This window comes from Cervus canadensis, chromosome 16 (genome assembly GCF_019320065.1).
Source record: "Cervus canadensis isolate Bull #8, Minnesota chromosome 16, ASM1932006v1, whole genome shotgun sequence".
In the NCBI taxonomy this organism is placed as follows: domain Eukaryota; kingdom Metazoa; phylum Chordata; class Mammalia; order Artiodactyla; family Cervidae; genus Cervus; species Cervus canadensis.
The window spans coordinates 60,448,489-60,467,818 of record NC_057401.1 but is presented as its reverse complement, the minus strand read 5'-3'; the positions used below and the strand labels follow the sequence as shown (position 1 = coordinate 60,467,818).

Sequence of the window (19,330 nt, the reverse complement as noted above, 5' to 3'; positions counted from 1 at the left end):
GAAGCCCAAGAATGCTGGAGTGGGTCATCTATAACGCTCATCAACTGGTTTAGTAAAAGGGGCCCATCTGCAGAGAGGGCTTCCTAGTTTTACAACTAATGATAATGATGACCATCCAACACATGCCTCTGGACGCTTATCCCCTTCTCTAAACTTAATTTGATAGGTTGTTGTTTTACAGTGGCTAAGTCATGCCTGACTCTTTGTGACCCCCATGAGCTGCAGCACACCAGGCTTTGCTGTCCTTCTATATCTCCCAGAGTTTGCTCTAATTCATGTCCATCGAGTTGGTGATGCCATCCAACCATCTCATCCTCTGTCGTCTCCTTCTCCTCCTGCCCCTAATCCCTCCCAGCATCAGGGTCTTTTCCAATGAGCTGGCTCTTCATAACAGGTGGCCAGAGTATATACTGGAGCTTCAGCTTCAGTATCAGTCCTTTCAATGAATATTCAGGACTGGTTTCCTTTAGGATTGACTAGTTTGATCTCCTTGCAGTCCAAGGGACTCTCAAGTCTTCGCCAACTCCACAGTTCAAAAGCATCAATTCTTCGGTGCTCAGTATTCTTTATGGTCCAACTCCCACATCCTTACATGACTACTGGAAAAACCATAGCTTTGACTATATGGACCTTTGTCGGCAAAGTGATGTCTCTGCTTTTGAATATGCTGTCTAAGCTGATCATAGCTTTTGTTCCGAGTGTCTTTTGGTTTCACGGCTGCACTCACCATCTGCAGTGATTTTGGATCCCAGAAAATAAAAGCTGCCACTGCTTCTACTGTTTCCCCATCTATTTGCCATGAAGTGATGGGACCCAATGCCATAATCTTAGTTTTTTGAATGTTGAGTTTTAAGTCAGCTTTTTCACTCTCTTCTTTCACCCGCATCCAGAGGCTCTTTAGTTCCTCTTCACTTTCTACCATTAGTGGGATATCACCTACATATCTGAGGTTATTGATATTTCTCTAGGCAATCTTGATTCTGGCTTGTGAAACTGATGGGACAAAGGTCTTATTCCTTGGTATTTTCACAGACAGAGGCTGGGGCACAGGAGAAAATAAGCAATTGTTTAATTGATCCCTTTGCTATGTTGCAGCTTTATGACTTCATACAGTAAACTCAGCCAGCCTCTATCGTTTGTGCTAGTAATCTAATTCAGTGTCTACTGGTAAAAGTTCACCTTGAACGTGGGGATATACATCACCTCCGTTTCTCAGAGCAGCTCCGGTGTGGTAAGAGCCGAGCAAAGAGGCACCTGGACACAGGGGTCCCAGCCATCACCTGGCCCAGGCGCTGAACCTGCAGATTCAGCCTCCCCGGGGCCGTCCTGGAGTTCCCAAAGCTCTGAGGGGTGAGACTGTGATAGAAATGGACGGCCTTGAGTCTCCTGGGAGGTGTATCATCAGTGGCGCACCGCTAATAGTAACGGGACTGCGATGTGCTCAGCTACTCCTAATAGCACATGCTTTCATTCTAGTCATGACTAGAACAATTAATCACACAGGATATAACCCAGACTTCCAATTTCCACGGTGCTATCTATTAATTTTAAATTAATGCTGTGCCCTTTGTCAATGAGCTGCAGGTGCTTCATAATAAGAGAATAAACATAAGTACATAATGTAAGAACACTTTTGGCATCCACTATTTTTTTCTTTTTTACAAATGAGAGATGAAGCCAGCTTCCAGCTCTGATTTAAATGTGAAGTCAGAGCTGCAGCTTCTTCTTTTTATTGAGAAGAAAGAGCCCTGGGTGGGGGGAAGGGATTGCCCCCCATCCCCAGCCAGTCTCCCCCAGTCACCAGCCCTGTGGCCCTGGGGGGCTGGCCCCACCCTCCACGCGCCAGCTTCATTCTGCTGAGCAAAGTATGAGTGGCTTGGCTTTGTTCTCTCATGGGTTTTTTGCAAGTATCTTGTGAGATTGTAGTTGTTGTCCAGTCGCCAAGTTGTGTCCATCTTTCTACAAATCCCTGGACTGCAGCACGCCAGGCTTCCCAGTCCATCACTGGGAGTTTGCTCAAACTCACGTCCATGGAGTCACTGATGCCATCCAACCCTCTCATCCTCTGCCGTCCCCTTCTCCTCCTGACCTCAATCTTCTCCAACATCACAGTCTTTTCCAGTGAGTCAATTCTTCCCATCAGGTGGCCAGAGTATTGGAGCTTCAGCTTCAGCATCAGTCCTTCCAATGAATATTCAGGACTTATCTCCTTTAGGACGGACTGGTTGGATCTCCTTGCAGTCCAAGGGACTCTCAAGTGTCTTCTCCAACACCACAGTTCAAAAGAATCAATTCTTCAGTACTCACCTTTCTCTAAGGTCCAACTCTCACGTCCATACATGACCACTGGAAAAACTGTAGCTTTGACTGTATTTTCAGGCTTTATTATCATAGAGCCTATTTTTCCCAAACTATACTAAAAAACTATAAAGACTATAGATTATAGGAATTACAACTTTATACAGAAAAATCCATATAGAAAAAAAGTGCCTTGAGATTCCTCAGTCTGTGTTTAGAATCTCAGCTAAAACCAAGGTAACTGTCCCCAAATAACTTGCCTGAAGCCCCTTGACTCCAGCCCCTCTGATCACGTCCCTGTTTTCCTTTCCTTGTTCTGTGTAAAGAACAAGAAAGCTGGTTGCGGGCATGATAGTGAAATGGTTGGGTCCCATGAGTCATTTTTAAAAGGATTTGTTCATTTCAGCACATTTGAATAGGGCCCAACTCTTACTTTATATGAATCTCTACTGAAGCATAACAGATATGCCTGAGTAACAACTGAGACTTCATCTGTGTGTGCATATCAGTTATCTGTTTCCATGTAAAAAAAATTCTGCAACCATAACAGCTTAGGACCACTGTATATATATATCTTATATCTTTAGTTTTTTTTTAGATTAAACTTTAATTGATATACAAAAGCATACATTTAATACACACATCTTTGTGAGTATGGAGATATGCATGCACCGATGATTGAGGGCAGGAGAAGGAGGCGACAGAGGATGCGAGGGTTGGAGGGCATCACCGACTCACTGGACATGAGTTTGAGCAGGCTCTAGGAGACAGTGAAGGACAGGGAAGCCTGGTGTGCTGCAGTCCACAGGGTGGCAAAGACTCAAACTTCACTTAGCAATTAATTGAACAACAACAATGACACTAGCACAACACCCATTGTACCCACCACTTCCAAAGCAGGTTCTTGTGTTCTTTTTTGTGTGTGTGGTTTCTTTTTTTTTTTTTTTGGTAAAAGCATTTAATATGAGATTTATCTTCTTCACCTGTTTTTAAGAGCACAATACTGTATGAATTCAACCACACTGTACTATCCCACAGGGTCTGTGGGTCAGGAATGAGGAGGGCACAGCTGATTGACTGGGTCCTCTCATTACAGTCACAAGCCTGCGAAGGATTGGCCGGAAGTAAGTTCGCACTTGGAAGTACTGGGAAGGACCCACTTCCAAGCGCCCTCAGGGTGTGGGCAGAAAGCACTCCTTGTAGCTCTCAGCTGGGGCTGCCCTCAGCTCTTTGGCCAGTTACTTCCTCAACCAGCAAAGGCTTCTCTAGAGCCAGTCTGCTTAGACCGCTTCAGATAATATGGTATAATCCCGGAGATGACTTTTGCCATATTTAGTTGTTAAAAAGCAAGTCATATCTCTCACCTGTATTCAGAGGTGTAGCTACCTTCTGCAGGGGATGAGGAGATGCCTTAGCGATCTGGCCTCCTTTAAAGGGCATATACATCCCACCCCGTGTGAAACAGATGGCTGGTGGGAAACTGCTGCGTAGCAGGGGGAGCTCGGCTCAGGGCTCTGTGATGACCTGGGGGCTGGGACGAGGGGAGGGAGCTTCTAGAGGGAGGGGACACACGTCTACTGGTAGCTGATTCACGCTGATACAGCAGAAACCAATACTGTGTTGTAAAGCAATTACAGTGCAATACAAAGGGGACTTCTAGAAGCTCCAAGGCAAAGCCCCACCCTCACATAAATAATCACCAATCTTTGAATGGTTTATTTCTACAGTTTTCTGAAAGTAAGGCTTACCTGTATGAGAAGGCTTTTAGATGGGAGCATGTTGCAAAAATGAACCCTGCGAGAGGCCAGTGTCACACACACACACACACACACGCCTGATTCAGTGTATTGTGACAGGCTTCTACCAACGTGATGTGCAGGTGTAGGGGTGGAGGGGTCCCAGATCGACAGGAGGGGGCTCTTTCTTGCACTCCTGCATGCTCAGTCACTGGCTGGGAGCTGCCTGGGGTGACTCCGGGGGACCCTCCTCCTCCACCCCCCTGCTGGGCGCAGCGGAGCCAGAACTCAAAGCCCATTTCCCTGATCTCACACTAAACGGACCACGTGCTTTTCAGATGTTATTCCTGTGCTTTAGGCATTCCACTAGAATGCTGAAAACACACTCTAATATTTAAGGCTTCAACTAGGCAGTGCTTTTTTTGAGAGCTTTGATTTACAAAATTGGGAGTTGGTTTACAGTTGATTTCAGAACTTTCCATAACGGAGTCATGGGTAGGGAGAGGGTGTTATTTAGTTTTCAAGACTCCAAGATCATTTCACTGGGAAGCTAGTCGAGACCTCCCCTGGGAAATCACATCTAGGGAATTTTGCTTTCTTGGTGTTTTATTAGGTTTTGTTTTATTATTTTGGTTTTGGGATATTGAACACGTAACCCACAGGATTTTCTTATATATATATTCTGATTGTGTATATATAGAGAGAGAGCAAGATGAGGAAGGCATATACACATACATATGATATATGGTCTATATTCAGCTTATGTGCACATCTATACATATGTATATATGTATGTGTGCATATTTTTTTGACTTTTTAAGATTTTAAGTTGGAAGCAAGTGAAACAGGAAAAGACAAGTCTCCTGATGCCTCAAAATCCTACTTCTAAGGATAACTGTTTCATAGACAGAACAGACTGTGATAGGTTGTTTTGTAACCTAAATGAATGAGGATAAAAATTATTCAGAAAAGAACAATTCTGAAGGCAAGCCTTAGTCATTTATAACTAAAAATGTTTAGTAAGAAAAGCTTATCATCTGAATGTATATTTTCTTTAAAGCAGTTGGGGGTTTTTCTTAAACCAGCCAGTGGGCAGTGGTTCACTGACCCTCACAGCAACTGTAGGAAGCAGGAACTGTTAGTGCGTCATTTTAGAAGTCAGGGACTCAAGGCTTAAAGAGAAGATGGGACTTGCCCTAAACTACATGGTCCAAATGTGAGCATGTGCTCAGTCGTGTCTGACTCTGTGACCCCATGGACTGTAACCCGCCAGGCTCCTCTGTCCATGGGATTCTCCAGGCAAGAATACTGGAGTGGGTTGCCATGCCCTCCTCCAGGAGATCTTCCTGACCCAAGGATCAACCCACATCTCTCGTGTCTCCTGCATTGGCAGGTGGATTCCTTACCACTGCACCATCTGGGGGGAAGCACTCATGGTCCCGAGGTTTAGCATTTTTTCTCTGTTTTTAGTTAAACTTATTTGTAAACATGTAAGATGATAGAAGCATGGGTATTGCAGAATAGAAGTTGGAGGTAAGGATACTAACCATGAAAGCAATCTAAAAGGCTTTCACTCTTTTAAACAGTTTTCCCAAGCTATTTTAAAGAACAACCTATGGAAAGCTGAAGGTAGCGACATGGTTGATCTGCTGATTATATCCTTCACATTTTCCCACTTGAGTGAGGAGAGCTGATCTTTGCACTTGTGAGCAGAACACATTTGCAGATTAAGGATCAGGGTTTTAAGTGGTGCCGTTTGAGGGGTGTAACTGAAGAACAGCTGGGGCAGAAGCACGCCATTGGTGCTGACACGGCCACAGCCTGCTCCTTCGGGGCACCGTCTACATTTAGGGAGGCAGCGTTGGTCAAGAAGGGAGCTTTCTGTCACACAAAGCCTGTGTGGGATCCTGCACCACAAGCGGAGATGCACAAGCCGGTGTAGTGACTACTAACCAAGCTGAGCAGAGCAAAGCTCATGAAATTGTCATCACAGGTCAGTTTGGGTCCTGTGTGGAAAGAACGTGAGACACGGTGCTGAGATGCATCCTTGCAGCTGCACTAAGGATTCTCTTTCTGATCCGGCAAGCTTGGCTCTTGTCAAGGGGAGTGCCATGTTTGCAGTGGAAATGAGAGGCGCTTGTGACCCTGTGTGGCTAACGCCTGGGTTCCTCTTTACAGATTTCCACTGAATGCAGCATTCTGATGACCTCCACACGGTAACACAAAACCAAAGTCCACAATGTCAGAAGCCCGGAGCTCTCCTGAGCTTACTCAAAACCCAAAAGACACCTAGCTCACTCTTTCCAGAGGAGAATAAGCCATAGTTTAAGGAAGCAGGCTCCAAATGGTCCACTAATATTCAAATCAGAGATTCTAAGTCTGACAAAAGAGCCTAATTTGGGAAAGACAAGAGCACCATCCTCAATCGGGAAAGCCCATCCTTACGTGGAGAGGGCCATCATTACGTGATCAAAATACCCTTCCCCCATCCCCCTAGCTTGATGGATATGATTGACATTTAACATCATGTAAGTTTAAGATCAATTATGTGATGATTTGATGCATGTATATACTGTGAAATGATCATCACAGTAAAGTCAGTGAACACCTCCTATACAACAAGGTTAATTGTTTCACCCAACATAATAATAACCTTTCTCTTTTGGTTTAAGAACATTTAAGATCTACTCTCCTAGCTACTTTCAGGTATAAAAAAATTTCTAACTACAGTCACCATGCTGTACATTAGATTCCTAGAACTTACCATACAATTGAAAGTTTGCACCCCTTGACTAACTTCTTACCATTTCCACCTTAATGCCAGCCCCTGGCAATCACCAAACCACTCTCTATTTGTTCAGCTTTTTCAGATTCCACGTGTGATATTATACAGTGTTTGTCTTTCTCCGTCTGGCTTACTTCACTTAGCATAAAGCCCTGAATGCTCACTCATGTTGTCACAAATGACAAGACTCCTTTCTTTTTTTATGGCTGAGTAATATTCCATTGGGCTTCCCAGGTGGCTGTGTGATAAAGAACCCACCTGCCAATGCAAGAGATGCAAGTTTGATCCCTGGGTTGGGAAGAGCCCCTGAAGAAGGAAACGGCAAAACACTACAGTATTCTTACCTGGAAAACCCCATGGACAGAGGAGCCTGACTGTCTATAATCCTTGGGGTCGCAAAAGGGTCAGACACAATCCCCAACTAAGCAAAAACAATATTCTGTTGCACTAATATTATACCTACACTTTTTTGTCTCCAACCTGTGTCAATGGACACCTTGATTAGTTCCATGCTTTGATTTTGGATTAATGCTGCAATGTACATTGGGGTGGAGATATCCCTTAAAGACAGCGATTTCGAATCCTTTGGTTATATACCTAGAAGTAGGATGACTAGATCATTTGGAAGTTTTACTTTTAATGTTTTAAGAACCCCATACTCTTTTCCATAGTGACTGCACTGGTTTACATTCCCACCAACAGTGCAGAAATGTTCGTTTTTCTCTGTATCCTCTTCAGTTCTTGTTGTCTCTTGTCAAAATGGTCTCTCTAACAGGTGTGAGGAGTTATCATGTGGTTTTGATTTACATTTCCCTGTTGGTCATTAATGTTAAGTATATTCGATATAGTTCTTGTCCAGTTGTATGCCCTCTTTAGAAAAATTTCTACTCAGGTCCTTTATCCATTTCTATCATTTGCCTTTTTTGCTATTGTGTGAGTTTCTTATATATTTTGCATATTGACCACTAATCATTTAACTGTCTTGCAAATATTTTCTCCCACCCAGAGGTTAATTTGTTTTGCTGATTGTGCCTTTTGTTGTAACTTTTGCTGATTGTGCCTTTTTAGTTTGATATAGTCCCACTTGTCTATTTTTTCTTTTGTTGCTTGTGCCTTTAGAATCATATTTTAAAAATCATTGGCAAGGCTGGTGTCCAGGAGCTTTCTGCCTACGTTTTTTTCTAGGAGTTTTTATTTTATCTAAGCCTTAAATTAAGATTTCAAGTAAATTATTGTGAGGATTGTAAGATATTGCTTCAATTTCATTCTTTAACATGTGAATATCCAGTTTTCTCAACATCATTTATTGACTAGATTGTCCTTGAATAGAATCTATTGAATAGATTCTTGGCTCTGATGTCAGACATTAGTTGACCATATCTGTGTGCGGTTATTTCTGAGGACCTCGGTTCTCTCCTGTTGGTCTACGCATGTTTCTGCGCCAGTACCGTAGGGCTGATTCTTACGTGCGTATGTGCTCAGTGGGTCAGTTGTGTTTGCGACCCCATGGACTGTAGCCCACCAGGCTCCTCTGTCCATGGGATTTTCCAGGCAAGAATACTGGCGTGGGTAGCCGTTTCCTTCTCCAGGGCATCTTCTCCACTCAGGGATGGAACACTCGTCTCTTGCATCTTCTGCCTTGGGAGGCAGGTTCTTTACCACTGCACCACTTGGGATAGCTTCATAGTATTGTTTGAAATCAGGAAGCATAATACTTCCAGCTTTGCTCTTCTTTCTCAGGATTTCTTTCCTCTGTGTTGGAACAACAAAAGTCTGATTCGTGTTTGTTTTATTTTCTGTGAAAAATGTCATTAGCATTTTGATGATGATTACACTGAATCCATAGATGGCTTATAGACATTTCGATAGCATTAATTCTTCCCATTCATGAATGTGGAATATCTTCCCATTTATTTGCCTTCTATTTCTTTCATCAATATCTTATACTTTTTAATGTCTTAAAGTTTTCATCTCTTTTGTAAAAATTTGTTTCCATATTTTTGATACTATTGTCAATAAGAATTTTTCCTCTTATTTCTTTTTCAGATAGTTTGTTGTTAGTGTTTAGAAACCTGATTTTTGTATGGCGATTTTGCATCCTGCAACTTTACTGTATTGGTTTATTACTTCTAAGAGTTTTTTGGTGGATTCTTCAGCATTTTGTTTACATAAATTCATTTAATCTGCAGTTAACAATTTTACTTCTCGTTTTCTTACTTGGATGGTTTTTAACTTCCTTTTTGCCTGGTTACTCTGTCTAGGGCTTCCAGGACTGTGTTGAATACGAGGGGTGAGACTGGGTACCCATGTCTTGCTCTTGATCACAGAGGAAAATCTTTCAAACTTGCATCAAGTATGAATTATCTGTGTTCTTGTCATATGCGGCCTGCATTATGTTGAGATATTTTCTATCTTAATATGTTAACAGCTTTCATCGTGAACAAGCATGACTGACGATAACAGGTCCAGGCCAACCTCAACAATCAGCCAAGTAAGGCATCTGTTTTTACAAACACAACTTGTCGTTAATTGTTAGGAGAATGGAGAAATGCAATCATTAGGAAAATGGTCAAAGACAATCATCAACAAAGAAGTGATACCTGAAATTTAATACTGAAGGTGGAATAGGGTGTTAACATGGTCTCTCCACTCTAGTAAAATAAAATTTCATGTATGCTGTGATAAAGAATCTACCTGCAATGCAAGAGAAGTAGGATAAAACTCTGGGTCAGGAAGATCTCCTGGAGAAGGGAACAGCAACCCACTCCAGTATTCTTGTCTGGAGAATCCCATGGACAGAGGAGCCTGGTGGGCTACAGTTCAAAGTGTTACAAAGAGTTGGACACAACTGAGTGCACAATGCATGGGGTCACCAAAAAGTTAGAGCATTTGTTCTTCTTTTATACCTAATTCAGAAGACAAGGAGGGCATCCACATGAGAAAAAACCAGGATTCCTGTAAAACTCAAGTCACTTAAACTGCAAATGGCCTGCCTGCTAGCATGTGAGTCACGGAGAAGAGCATTTTAACAGCAGGGGGAAATCGCAACAGGGAAACACTCTGTTTATAAACTAAGGAGAGAGTGCATACATTTCATGCTCATTTTAATGTCTCAGGTGAATGCTTGTTTCTGTACATATCTGAGCCCTTTCAGTTTTCCAACATTTACCCATTCTGCAATGTAAGCAGTCTTTTTATAGTGACAGAGCGCTTCCACAATGCTCACTTCAAGAGGAAATATGCATTTCACTCCTGGCATGATCTTTGGTTTAATTTCCAATGATGGAAGTCCAGGTGGGAAATAGAGCTCACTCTTCAATTTCAAGGCAATTCTGTTTCCAATGAGGCAGAGCACTCATCAGACACCTTCAACCCATCTGCTTACTGCAAACCGAGCTCCAAATCTCTGAGACAGAATTGTTGCAGGAAGGGGGGACCCCTTCCAGGGCTCGAAACTGGGCTCTTGTCTAACACTCGGAAATGAACTGTCCGAGGAGACACATGTGCTGAGAAAGCAAGAGATTTTATTGGGAAAGGGCGCCAGGGTGGAGAGCAGGAGGGGAAGGGAACCCAGGAGAACAGCTCTGCCGCGTGGGCTTGCATTCTTGGGTTTTGTGGTGATGGGATTAGTTTTCAGGTTGTCTTTAGCCAATAATTCTGACTCAGAGTCCGTCCTGGTGCTGCATGACTTGTTCAGCCACGATGGGTGCCAGCGAGAAGGATTCTGGGGGTCGGACATGTGGTGTCTCCTTTTGACCTTTCCCAAACTCTTCCGGTTGGTGGTGGCTTATTAGTTCCGTGTTCCTTGCCAGGATCTCCTGTCATAAAACAACTCATGCAGATGGTTACTGTGGTGCCTGGCCAGGGTGGGCGGTTTCAGTCCATGTGCTTTGCCTCACGGAATCAGCCTGGTTGTCATTAACATCTAAGCAAAGAAAACCGTCAGATTAGCAATCTAATTGTGATGGAGTCCTACACTTGGCAGGATTCTACAGCGCTGTTGCTGTGGGTTTAATTTCTAAAACTGGTCATCTGGCAGCTGCCACCGAGGGCCGTCCCTGTCCGGTGTTGGGACAGAGCCTCTGGGAGGTTAGCTGGGGCCACCTGGCTCCACGCACGTCATGCCAGGACCTCGGAAGGAAGCGTCTGGTGAGACGACCCTTCAAGTCCTTGGGTGCCTGCCCCAACGCACTCTCTGCTATGCAGTGTTCATCACACAACATATTAAAAGAGCATAGCGTCACTCAAAATACGGAGAGCATCTCTGCGGAGCTTGGCGCAGCGGGTCAAGAATCTGCCTGAAATGCAGGAAATGTAGGCTCAATCCCTGGGTCAGGAAGATCCCTTGGAAGAAATGGCAACGCACTCCACTATTCTTGCCTGGAGAATCCCATGGACAGAGGAGCCTGGCGGGCTACTGTCCATAGGGTCACCCAGAGGCAAACATGACCGGGTGACTAAGTGCATGGAAGGCGTTGAGCGGGGCAGACACAGGCGATGGGAGAGCCTGCCTGCAGGACGGTGGGTGAGAGGCCGGCTGAGTGGGGACGGCGTGAGGCCCGCTCTCCTGGGCGGGTCTGCAGGGCCAGGGGTGGACACGCGGGGACTCGGACGGGTCGGTTCTGACGCAGACACTGGGGGCCGGGCAGGGAAGAGCAGGGTCTGTGTGTGAGCAAGGAGGCGGAGACAGACACACTGCTCACACGCCACACACACGCACACCGTGGACACCACATGCACACATACACTGTGCCCAACACACCACACACACCCCACGCACACCACACTATGCACATAACTTCACACATGTAACATACACATCACACCACACACACAACATACATGTTACATGCCATACACACACACCACACACCACATACAGCAGACACACCGTGCACATCACACACCACACACAACATACATGTTACACACTACACACACCCCACGCACACCACACTATGCACATCACTTCACACATATAACATACATGTCACATACCATGCACACACACACACACACCACATACAGCAGACACATTATGCACATCATACCACTCACATAACATACATGTAACGCACCATATACACACACACACCACATACACCAGACACTATGCACATCACACCACACACACAACATACATGTTACACACCACACACACACACACCACATACAGCAGACACACTATACACATCACACCACACACACACACACCACACCATACAAGCAGCACATACAACACACAACATACACACTACACACATACGCATGCCTCACACCACACACACCACATACACACACCAGAAACATTCCACACCATACACAATAGACAAAACACAATCCATAATCCACACACCACATCCACATACTCAGTGCATGCACAATACGTAATACAGACCACACACAGAGTACACATCTCACATGCAACACATCACACACACACAGTGCCCCAAACTACACATACACTGACATAGTACATAGCACACACACATGCCAGAAACGCCACTCACTGCACACAGAATATTACATGAGGTGAAACTTAGAATCACAAGTTCCAATGTGCACGAACAAGAGAAATTCCATGAAAATTCAAGCTTCACAAACTTGACTAAAGGAAGCAGGCATTCAAAGTGAAAGTTAAAGTTGCTTAGTAGTTTTGGGCTCTTTATGACTGCATGGACTATACAGTCCATGGATTCTCTAGGCCAGAATACTGGAGTGGGTAGCCTTTCCCTTCTCCAGATGATCTTCCCAACCCAGGGATCAAACCCAGGTCTCCCACACTGCAGGTGGATTCTTGACCAACTCAGCTATCAGGGAAGCCTAGGCATTCAAAAGAACACACAAATAATGGAAAAATCTTCAAAAAAAGAAGGAATGATGTCTAAGAGTCAAAATAAGAATGGTAAAGCAAAAGGCTGATATGAAACAAGCAGAAACAGATTTTTAAAGACCAGTTAGAAAGTACAAAAATATAGTTTCACAAGATAAGTACTGGATAACAGAAAATCATTAGAGATTTAAAAGACAGTACCAAAATATGGAACCTAAATACTAAGAAATAAAGAGATAGAACACATGAAAATGATCCTCAAAGGGTTAAAGGTAAAGTAAGAGGCTCCATCACACCAGGAGGGAGCATTGCCTGCAAGGTGAGCAGCAACATCTGTAGTGATGACGGCTTAGGACTTTCAAGTAAGTAGACAGTTCACACGTGTGTTCAGAGCACATGGCAGAAGTGCATATTCAATCCTTAGCAGGATGCACTTTAAAAAATCTATATCTAGGTGCATTCTAATAAAACTGAAGATCCTCAAAGGTCAAAAGAAACTTACAAACACTTTGAGAAGAAGAAAAAGATGTAAGCCACAGAAGACAGTAAGCTCTTAAATAAATGTTAAAATTAAGCACACCTCAAAAAAAAAAAAAGCAATGAAAGAATTCAGTACATCAGTTAAAGGATGTAGCTCCCGCAGAGAGCATGATTGCTAGTATCACATCCAAAGTGCAATTCCAAGCACAGCGTCACATTTCTAAGAGCCATACAGTCATGTCACAATTATGCTGGGTTCCATTCACCCGTGGCTCTGTCTACACCTCAAAGTCTGTATAAACAACTTTCAGTTTACCCCTCCAGCCTTGCTCCCTCCACCCCTAAATACCTGTGACCCCAGAGCCTCTGTCTCCTCCTCCTCAAGCTCAAGTCCCACGCAGCAAACCCTCCCATTGGTATAAGAACCCTAGTGTTAGTTGCTCGGCTTTCTAATTGAGTGCTATTTGCATCCATTGTATCCTAGTGACTGTAATTCCTTTACATGTCCGGGTAGTATGTGTCTTCAGTGAAGAAAGAAAACGTGATTTGTATCTATATTGTATTTTGTAGGCGAGCCTCTATCAGTGCATTTAAATGTCAAAAAAACTATGCAAATAGCTTTAAAACTATTTTATAATTTGCACAAACCTTCGGTGTAGCTTTATTTAAAAGTTTAAATGTCTTTTAGCGATATTTGGGAAAACTAGTGGGCAGGTATTTTGGTTGGGCTGAGAACCACGAAACCCATTATACTTTTTTCAACATAAAATGAAGTGCTGGTTCCTGCTTCCCAAAAGTTGGTAGTGGATTTGATTAGGGAAATGAGAGGTTCCTGTGTTTGTAACATAGTCATTCTCGCTCTCACTGTAGATGTGTATTGTCGCTTTCTGCTTTAAGAGTTTGTTGAACAGCAACGAAAGAAACTAGTCTGCAGAAATCTCTGCAATGGACCCAACTTTGTAGGAGGGCTTCAGGGCCCCTCAGTCTGACCCTGTCACGCTGTGACTTGTCCATTGTTTCAGGCTGGGCCCCACCTGATTCTTGGTCTGGGTGTCATTTCGCTCCACCACTAGGATCTAGCTACCTCCACTCTAGCTTCTGAGATCAGTCACAGTGAGAGTAGGAGAGTGCTATGTCCTGCCCTCCAGGATCCAGGAAAGAGCTCCCTGAAAAGCCCCACTCCTTCTGATATAAACTAAAATGTTTCAGAAAAGAAGCCTCATTCTTCTACAGATGAAGTAGATAAGACTTTCTTATCTATGAAAAGTCCCAACACATACTTCTCAGTTCCCATTCTTTGCCTCTAAATGATCAGCAGAATTCTTTATGCCCACTGACCAATCTGAAAAAAGTTCCTGACTTGTCCCTCCAGCTCCCAGGCCTCTGCACTCTAACCCACCCTCACTGAGCCAGTGTCCCACCTTTCCCAGGGATCTGCCACCTACAGGAAAACGTCCCCTGATCAGCGGTCCCCTCGAGCCACCCGGCCGCCACACCTGGTTCTCTGTCACCGGTTGACCCGCCTCCACCTGGACGCCTGCCCTTTGAGACGCCTGTAGGTGTTAGGGTCAGAACACTCCCTACAGCAACAGATCCTTCCCTTACCGCTTTAATCCCTTAGAGCAAAGGCTCTGCTCGCTGTTAACCAGGAATTTCAAGCAGAGATCTCGTTGGAGCAAAAACAAACAAAAAGCAGTGTTTCAGTTTGGGATTTGTTGGGACGACAGCCTGGGAAACACTCGCATTGTGTTCCACAGGACTTCAAGAGGGGGGGAAGCTCACAAAGGCAAAAAGCAAGGTTATGTAAGTTGTTTGTCAAGAATTAGGATTGGAGGGACTTCCCTGGTGGTCCAGTGGTTAAGCCTCTGCTTTGCAATGCAGGGGACATGGGTTCAATTCCTGGTCAGGGAACTAAGATCCCACATGCCATGGAGCAACTAAGCCCACATGCTAAAGAGTCCAAGAGCCACCATGAAGATTCTACATGTGGCAACTAAGACTCTGCACAGCCAAAATAAAGAAAGAAAAGAAAAGGTTGGCAGTATTAAAGGGAAAAAAAAGAAGAAGAATTAGGATTGGTCCTGTAAGAAGTAAGTGTGCATGTTAAGCAAGGTTTGGTTGGGATTGAAACGATTACACATTTCTGAAGGGACTAGCTAATAACATTTTGCAAATGACTACCCGCATCCTTGAGTTTGGTGCCATTCAGAAAGTTCAGGTTCTCCTGATGCAGGGAAGTACCTGAATCCACATCCCTGGACCCACCAGCTCCATTTCGGATGCCTGAACCATAGTCACTTCATTTGGATTTTTCAAATGATCTAAAATATATCATCATATCCCAGGTCCAGAATTGTTTTTACCTGACATCACTCACCCACATCTTTATAACTTGGGCCATGGGTCTAGGGCTTCCTTGGTGGCTCACTGGTAAAGAATCTGCCTGCCAAGCAGGAGATGACGGGGTGGGGAAGCTCTCTTGGCGAAGGGAATGGCAACCCACTCCAGTATTCTTGCCTGGAGAATCCCATGGACAGAGTAGCCTGGTGGGCTACAGTCCATGGGGTCACAAAGAGTCAGACACGACTGAGCGACTAAGCAACAACAAGCATGGATTTAAGCATTTATTCCTAAAATTCCCCCAGGACTGGAGTTCTACCCTTAAATTCTCAGCTCAGGGGCCAGCACGTCCTCCACTGACAGATGCTGTCTCAGCCTGTGAGAACTGCCATCTGTGCTCTCTGCCAGCCTCCAGCTCAGAGCCCTGGGGATCAACCTCTGCAATGCGGTTAATGCCCATGGCCTCAGCACTACACTGTCTCATCCCACATGTACTCATGACATCATGAACACCGATGCCCGGGGCAAGGCCGGGCTTCCTTCCTGCCTGGCAGCTGCGGACATGGCCTGCCTCAGCCTCCCGGGTAGGTCTCATCTCAGACCTCATCTCTTTCAGCCTCTCATCTCTTTAGAGGCTTCCCAGTCTCAGTGTACCTCAGAACTTAGGAAAAGCATTCATTGCAACACTTCTATTCAAAATAAGTACTGAAAGGGGGACATTCACAAAATCTGTGGATGCCAAAACATTTCACAGGGTGTATAACATTAAATCAGATAATGAGCAATGTAATTGCCCTTCCTTAAAGCAATGAATTTTAAAATTTAGTCCATTTATATGATGAACCCTTATAAAACATTTAAATAAGCAATTTAGATTTTAATGATTCAATACAGTTAGATCTCAAAAAAATATGCTGCGTTTAAACATCTTGGCTTAAATTGCTTTAAGGATTATAAATATTAAATTCTCAACAGACTGGCCTTCTCTCAGATAGCAAACTATAAAGCATGTAAGATATTTTGGCAACTACCTTTTCCTAAGATTAATATTTTGTGAAAAACTAGAATTAAACTGTGATTAGCTTTCCATCAGGATGTTCACTGCTTTCTGCTATAGTAAAGTGAGCAACTGAAATGAACTGAACTGAACTGAAAGTGAAAGTGAAAGTCACTCAGTCGTGTCCAACTCCATGACCCCATGGACTATACAGTCCATGGAATTCTCCAGGCCAGAACACTGGAGCGGATAGCCTTTCCCTTCTCCAGGGGATCTTCCCAACCCAGGGGTCAGACCCAAGTCTCCCAAATTGCAGGCAGATTCTTTACCAGATGAGCCACAAGAGAAGCCCTAGTAAACATCATCTAAATAATTTCCTCCCAGGCATAAACTCTGCTGAAATAATTTAATTTGGAAACATAAGGTCATCCCATAAGTCATCTGTACTCATGAGAATCTGACTGTTTTTCCTTTGAATGTTTTTTCCGATGACTACCATCAACATAAGCTTGTGTGGGTAAATGACACTTCATCGCCTGGTAGGCTACAGTCCACAGGTAGCAAAGAGTCGGACACGACTGAGCGACTTCACTTTCTTTCCTTCTTTAAGACTGAGCAGAAAATACACAAGATGAAACAGGTATGGAAGCTCTAATCCCCATACCTGTGAGTATGGCCTCACCTGGAAATACCCTTTGCAGGTGATCAAGCTGAGGTCATGGGGATGGCCCTTCTCCGGTACGGCTAGTGAACATGTAAGCGGGGGGACTTGGACACAGAGACGGCGTGCTCTTGGGGCGGACACAGTGAGGAAGCGGGAGTTATGCAATCACAAGCCAGGGAGTGTCCATGACTGTGAGCAAACCACCAGAAGTCAGCAGAGAAGCACGGATTGGATTCTCTCTACCACTTCAGAAGAAGCCAGCTCTGCCTTTGTTTCAGACTCCTGGCCTCCAGAACTGTGAGACAGTTTTGTTGTTCAGTAGCTCAGTTGTGCCTGGTTCTTTGACACCCCAGGGATGCCGGGCTCCTCTGTCCATGGGATTTTCCAGGCAAGAATACTGGAGTGGGTTGCCATTTCCTCCTCCAGAGGATCTTCCAGACCCAGGGATCGAACCTGTGTCTCCTGCACTGGCAAAAGGATTCTTTACCATTGAGCCACCTGGGAAGCCCTGTAGGATAATACCTTTGAGTACATTAAGCCTCCCAGTGGTGGTTCTTTGTTACAGCTGCCCTAGCAAACTCACACACATGCCTTTCCTTTATCTTCTTCGTTTTCAGCATTGCTTTGCCTGTTGCTTTGCACACGCTTTACAATTAGTCACTTCTAGGACCTCATACAGGAAGAAGAGAAGTCTCCTTCCATTTCTGTCAGCCCCCACACTGACCTTTCACTCACTCTTTCACCTGCTCACTCTTGTCCACGTCCACCTTCCACCAAACTGGACCAGTGACAAAATACTCTGTCTCGCACCTGTCATCACTAAAACCTACTGAAGCAACTTTTTTTCCTCATTAAGAAAACTTCACTTTAATATTGCCTTATTCGTGAATTTTCTTTTGCAAAGTCTTTTGCATTACTTATGTATGTTTACCAATTATTTCACTCTTTATTTATGCTACATTGGGAAGTCTAGAGGAAAAACATAATTTGCACCTGAGTTTGTACAATATCATTGCATACTACAAACAACTGCACAGTCTAATGAGTTCATGAAGTGTTAAATAACTGGGTATCTGGTATTTTAAGTTATTTATATTGTGGAAAAATAAGTGCAGAGGTGTTAAAATTGTTTTAATCATGTTAGAGTAAAGAGGTGACAGTTTTGGTTCCCCTGCAACGTTATGACGTTTGCTGAGTCGCTTCAGTTGTGTCCAACTCTTTGTGACCCCAAGGACTGTAGCCTGCCAGGCTCCTCTATCCATTGGATTCTCCAGGCAAGAATACTGGAGTGGGTTGCCATGCCCTCTTCTAGGCAATCATCTTGACCCAGGGATCAAACCCTCGTCTCTTACATCTCCTGCATTGGCAGGCGGGTTCTTTACCACTAGCACCACCTGGGAAGCCCATATTTCTGTCCATTTATGGCTAACCTGTCCTCCCATGTGAATCATAGGAGCCAGCAGCCCCAGTGGTCCTCAAAGCATCTGTGCTGGGCAGGGACACTGGATGCAGACCGTGATATACCCCAACAGGGGGTCACAGCAGGGAACCTTCAGTTTGGGACAGAACCTCACTCTACCACTCCACTTTTAAGAGAAATGTTCCAGCTTGCTGTTGAACCCTTTGGTTGGCAAGCTGCATGATTGACATGCCAACCATCAAATCCATCATCGAATGGAGAAGGCATTTAAGAAACAGGCTTTGATTAAATTCCAGAAGCACAGAAAATTGCGTGAGCATTTGACTCAGAGTCTCATGGAATTTGTTCCTTCTATTGCCTCCTGTCTTAAGACTTCACACCAAGCTTCCTATGGCTGCCTGACTGAGGAATACAAATAACAGTCAATCTGATAGATGATTTTTATAATTTAGTGGCCCTTACCAGTGGTTGATGGCCGCAATATTATAGCATCATAGAGAGATGCTCATAAATGACCAGGGTTGAAGATAAATTCTTCCCATGGCCAGCGCTTCAAGCAATACAGTCTGTGGTCCACTTTTCTCTCAACTAAAGCAGAGCAGAACAAAGTTCCATGCTGGTTTCAAGCTTCAGTGAGTGGGTTGGCTGGAGGTCAGGCATTTGGAATGAATTGGCCGAAAGCCTGGGGAGGAGGTACAAAGAAGGGCCTCTCAGGCTGGACCCAGGCTGTGAAGATGTCTAGAAACTGTGAATGCCTAGAAGAGGGCTCCACTGTGG

The 19,330-nt window shown here is 44.3% G+C and overlaps 1 long non-coding RNA gene across 1 annotated transcript; it reads left to right on the top strand.

The window, feature by feature from the left end:
* Positions 1–551: 551 nt before the first annotated feature.
* On the top strand, positions 552–18,456 carry LOC122454542. Its single transcript, XR_006273433.1, has 3 exons — positions 552–698; positions 17,310–17,312; positions 18,446–18,456. It is a non-coding gene; the product is annotated as an uncharacterized LOC122454542 (long non-coding RNA).
* Positions 18,457–19,330: the final 874 nt, after the last annotated feature.